Genomic DNA, 6,223 nt, shown 5'->3' with positions numbered 1-6,223 from the left:
AATAATATTTTAGATACAATGGGTTAAATAGATTATATATTTTAAATTAAATTTATTTTTTAATACTTTTTGAAATGAGTCTACTAGAAAAGATTAAATTACATTATGTGGCTTGTGTTGTATTTCCACTGGCAGTGCTACTGTAGCCTCTGCATATTAATGACAGGGGATCGTAAGATTTTATACCCTTACGGGCGTGACAAGCACAAATCAGAGGCCACATGAGCTTAGAACATGGTTTGTTTGATGGCGAGATTTAATTTTTCACATTTGTCGACCTAGTATTTTTTTTGAGAAGATAAAAGATTTAATTCATAGCGAATCCTGCCTTCAGGAATAAACTTTCTAGAGATTGAGATGAAAATAGCACAAGAATGTCTACAATAGTTTAAGAAAATGTAGGCATTTTCAACTTTTCTGCCAAAGGAAGGGATTTAATATGAACTTTGTAGACTATGTAAAATGTACTCAAGGGATATTAAAAGCACCAAGGGGCAAACAGGTTTTTGGAAAGATAAAAGATTTTTTATTTCAGCTCTTTTGATTTTCCCCCCAAACTTTGTTTTTTTAATCTATTTTTAATTTAGGGCTTGGAAAACAGAAAAGAGGCCAAAAGGTACCCCCAGCCATGTCAAGGAGGGTCGTACGAGAGCTGCTCTGGGAGGACCTGAGGGTTTCGGGCAAGGATAACAGCAAGGGCTTCGCACACTCCGTTCACCATAAAGTTGACAAACCAGCCGCCGAAAGGCCTGCCGGCCGATTGTGGGCCCAGGGCTGCTGTTAGAGCGCTCTCTGCTTGTGTCCTGCTCTCAAGAGGACCCAGCATTTTACTGTGGTTTTCACCACATTTTTTAAAGAAAGCCATTTCCCTAAGGGACTCCCATTTGTTACTCCATCATGTTAACTGGTTCCAGGTGCCTGGAAGAAGGTGACTCGGGAGACAGGGTAAAAGAAGAAGAAGAAATTGTAGCAGACTACCTTGTGCTCAGCAGGTGTCCCATGGACACAGTGGTGAACTCCCAGGCCTTACAACATGCCCAAGCCTCCTGTTGCCATATTTACCCAGGAACTCTCTTGTATGGTGTAGACCAGGCTCCCTGCAACCAAGGTAAGGCCTGAAGTACTGATCGTCAGCATTCGCTCAATGGATCTGAAATAGTTCAGAATTACTAAGCGGATGCGCTGAAACAAAGAAAGAACAGGGTCAGGACCTGGCCCTTCGCTGGCCACACTTAGAGAAAAGCTTATTGGGGCCCTGCAGGTTGGCAGGTCAATTGTACAAATTTCCTGGTAAAATCAGAATAGAGAACAAAGTGTAAAAATGTGTTGCTACTGGAATGGCAGGAAAGCCCCCTTTCTAGATGACCAAACATTCCAGATTGCTGAGACCGGACCGCCAGGCCCTCCGCTACCTGCAGCTCCTGGCTCGCAGGTGGCACAGACACAGAAAGGACAAGTAGGTCCCTCTCATTAGGACAGGGTCCCTACCTATCACCAGGCCCCACCCCGTCATCCAGGCCCAGCAGTCGTAGGGCCCTTATGTAGCTGTACTTGTAGCAGGCAGGAAATGTAGAGTAAATGCCTTTCACCTCAAAGTGGTCTGGAAAATTCATACATACCAAATTGAAGTCATTTTATTTAACATAAGGGAGTTTGAGAAAAGCCACGCTTTAAAAAATTCACTGAAGATAAAATAATTACTCTATATGTATAAATATAAAAAGTAATTTCTCTCAGCAAATACTCTCATTAAAAATCCAGTCCTACAGTGAAACATTAATTTAGTTGTCTGACCTGCTTTAACAGTGTTGTTTTTACTTCAGCTTCAAATATTTTTTGAGTTAACATATAACCTCTATATTAATCAGTCACTCAGTTTTCCCCTCTGTGTTTAAGCCATATCCGTGCATCAACAATAAAATGATTTAATTTTACCCTGCATCTTCTTTCCACTTGACGGGCTCCCCAGCACGTTGACTAAGGCTTATTTGTGCTGGGTTATTTTCATTTTGTTCCATTGAAAGGTCATCTTTCTCCATATTTTCATTCTATCAAAAAAGTGGCATTAGTTAAATTACAAAGACATTTGCAATGTTATTAACAAATTCACAGTTGGGTCGTTGCAAAATTAAATCTCATGACCCAAGGCGTATTTAGATGAACAAGTATAGTAGAAAAACATCTTCATCCATTTCAACTTGACATGAAAATCTATTTCTAAAATAAATTAGAGGTCACCATTTTACTATTATTTAGTTTTTGTTTTACAAAACAATTCACAGCTTTCAAATGCGAGCAGCCTCATTACTGCACCCCCCGCTTTTCCATGGTTCATGCGAACTTTCATTATCAAGAAGAGTCGGTACTCACTTTTCTAGTAAATGTCTGAAACCTGAACCTTGACTCTAGTGTTGCTCCAGGCTAGAAAGAGATCAGGGGATTAAACTCTTCTTTCTACTTTTTAGCCATATGATCTAAAACTTAAAGTCTTAATCCTATTTTAAGAACTTATAGTCCTTAATCCATCTCACATTTGTAAAATAGCATGATAAATAGAGAATAAGCTGCTATGAGGATTAAATGACAGGATGGATACAAGCTTGGCAACTGGCACCTCATAGATGCGCGGGGCAGGCTAGTTCTCTCCTGGCCATGGGTTACTGTAGTCAGTCAGCCCCTGTGGGACCTATCACAGGAATCATGGTTTACACTTATTTCTACACTCATCTTTCCTGTGTGGAGAAGGATGAGGTCATACCCCCAGGGACCCTAGGAAAAACTGAAAAGAAGGAGATACTGATGTATGGTCCTGCCCCTGGCCTTTTGGGCAGCCACTCTCTGTCTGTCCCCGAGCATACACCCTGTTCCCATAAGCCATGGTCTTTCATACTGACACCAATCCCCATGAGAACCCTGAGAGGCAATGGCTAGTTGGGATGCCCCCTCTTTGGGTTACTTACATTCCATCATTGGAATTTTCCAAAAATGGCAGAAACTACTGGTTGTTTCCTAATATTCATTTTCCTCTTTTCCCACAGCAATGTAATATCTATCTTGGCACATGGCCAGCCAGATAAAGATGACTTGCCCAAGACTCTCTTGCAGCTAGGTGTATAGTTATGTGACTAAGTTCTGAACAACGAGATGAATGTCAAAATGCCACGTGAAAATGCCACATGACATCTTCTGGGCATTTCCCTGAAGTGGCAGCTTCCCCACCCCCATTTTCCCCTCTTCTTGCATAGAACATGAGTGTAGCGGCTGGAGCTCCATCTCAGACCAGGGCTTGATCTCGGGTATGGAGGTTACATTTGTTGGAGCTCCAGGGTAGAGGGAGCATGGGTCCCTGAGGACCCCATGCAGCAGAGTTGTCATACCAGCTCTGTGCTTCCTACTTCTGGATGTTAACTTGAGGAAGCCAGAGAAATTTCCATCTTTTTTAGTCCTGTTATTTTGTGTCTAACTATGACCAACAGCCAAACCTAGTCTTAAATAATACAGCTACCAAGACTCTAAAGATAGACTACCAGTCATTATGACAGGCAGTGGGGAGAAAATTTTGGACAAGGATATTAGCAAGAGTAGGTGACAGACAAAGTTGTCTAATCGGGTATCATTAAGTGGCTTCCCATTCTGCCTGTGGGCAGAAGGTCCTATCTGTTTCAGGTTAGTGTACACATAGGTTATTTCCACATAAATGTCCCACAACCCTAGGACCGGAAAAGACCTTGGAAGGTGACGTGGTGCACTCCTGTTCTTTAATACAGAAACACAAGCTCATTATCCCAAAATAAAGAGAACCTCTAAAACTTTTAAACAATGCATAGGAAAGCACATACTCCATGAAGGGAATTAAATTTTGACATTTGCTATTTGACCCAGAATTCTGGGGGAGAGGCATTCTCAGGAAGCCCTTGGTGTCCTGGGCCTAGGTACTCTTGTGTTGCAGCTCAGTGTTGCCCAATGTGACTCCACAGGGCCAGCTCAGAGCCACAGACTCTCTGACGGCATGGTGACTTTTTCAGCTGTCTCTAAAATTACCCAGAATTACACAGGAAGAACAGAAAATGACATCAGTTACAGTGAAAGTCACTGGAAGGAAAGACTGAACAAACCACAAAAGTACTGCTGGGCCGGTAGATTTCCAGGAAGAAAGGAAGGAGGCACAGCAGGCTAGGGTGACCAAAGCCCAACATCTTCTGGGTAAAGAGAAGCAACCACAGCCCACAGAAAGAAACTGCTCAGGAAATGCCGAAGTCCATGAGTCTATTCCCCTAAGACAACTGGACCACAGTGCAGACTGGCAGCAAGGCTGACCAGAAACTACCTGTGTTCATTCTGTCTTCCTGGGTAGGTAAGTCCTCTGATGCTCTACCTTGTGATTGGGTCTTCATCAGCATGGCTGAGTTCACATGTTTTGACAGTTCTGAGATTGCCACTGATTGCAAATCTCATTTTCTTCTGGGAAATTAGCAGTGGCAATGGAGTGGGAGGAATAACTAGGGGAAAAGTTATTCTATTACATATTCCCTATCCCTCCCCAAAATGTCTCTACAGCTTGTGTATATCTACAAAATAAAAAGACTAGAAGGATATATACTGAGTGTTAACAATAGTGTTGTTGTATTTGGAGCCCTGGCTGGCATAGCTCAGTGGATTGAGCGTGGGCTGGGAACCAAAGTGTCCCAGGTTCGATTCCCAGCCAGGGTACATTCCTGGGTTGCAGGCCAGAACCCCCAGCAACCGCACATTGATGTTTCTCTCTGTCTCTCTCTCTCTCTCTCTCTCCCCTTCCCTCTCTAAAAATAAATAAATAAAATCTTTAAAAAAATAGTGTTGTTGTATTTGGGCGGTAGAATAATGGGTGACTTTAATTTTCTTTCTTGAACTTTTCTATATTTCACACATTTTCTATGATAAATGCATGACTCTATTATCCTAAAAAATGTTTGTTTTTTTTTAAATGTCCTATTAAATGTGATGATGGAAACCAGGAAAATGGTGTATTGTGTTTCCCTGAACGTCTTGCACGCTGGAGCTACTGCACACGGCAGCACTTCTGGGAGGCGTGCCATGCGCTCATTATACCGCACTGCCTCTGGAGGCGGAGGGGAGTGTAACACAGACAGGGAAACGGCTGTCCCCTGCTTCTCCTTGGTGTGGCCGGTGGGAAAAAGGGAAAGAAGAGGCAGAGGATAGAGTATTTTCTGCTACTTCATTGGTCCATAAAGTCAAAGCGACCAATTTAAACCATGTCTTTAGACATACAATGGTCAATAGTAGTATTTAATGTTTGTACATTAAATAAACATTTTAACAAACAGGTCTTTTCTTGGGGAATGACACTGGACGCAAATAACGATGTAACAGAATTACAAGTTCCAAAGGATCCATGCAGGGCTAGCTAGCCCATTTCTTCCCTGTTCAGGACTCAAATTATTTTAAAGTTTTTTTTCAAAAGAATATCCAAAAAATACAGTTCTTTTGGACCAGAATTCTCTCTTTTAAGTAATACATTATCATCAATAACAATTGTAAGAAAATCCAATGGTTTTCTTTTTATCACCCAGATCTTTAAGTGAATCTGAACTAGAACTGCAAACAAAGAAAAGAGTGGCCAGCCTTTGATGCAAATGGTAAGTAATGGCCAATTCAAACAGTGATAGAAACATTGCAAACATTATTAATGGTTAGCAAAACATACAGTGTTAAAATGCATGTGGGAAAACAGGTTCTTTCCTAAGTCGTTAGTCGGAGTAAAATGGTATACCACATCAATGGGATCTATGAAAAATCTTGAATGTGCACATTCTGTGAATCAGCAAATCCATTTCTAAATATTGGCTCTAACGAAACCCACGCATGCATAAGGAGGCACGCACAAGGAAGTCTAGTAGGCACAGTTTCTAATGGGGCGGGAAATAGCAACAAGTATCCACAGGGGGCTGGCTATGCGATCTGTAGTATACAACAGCATATAATGCAGCCCTGAAAGACAACAGTAGAAACAGCTAAGACATGCTGTTGAGTGAAAAAAGCAACTTGTAGAAAAATATCCTTAGGGCAGTGATTTTCAACAGTGTGTTATGGCACACTGGAACACTGCAAGAATTTTTAAAACACACCATACCTGACTATTTTAAAGAGGTGAATTCTAAAAACACGGGCATTGACCTCTTTTCCCTTAGGTTGTCAAGCTAAAAAATGACAACAGCCAATACAA

This window comes from Phyllostomus discolor, chromosome 4, assembly GCF_004126475.2.
Source record: "Phyllostomus discolor isolate MPI-MPIP mPhyDis1 chromosome 4, mPhyDis1.pri.v3, whole genome shotgun sequence".
NCBI classification, from domain to species: Eukaryota; Metazoa; Chordata; class Mammalia; order Chiroptera; family Phyllostomidae; genus Phyllostomus; species Phyllostomus discolor.
This window is presented reverse-complemented; position numbering follows the sequence as displayed.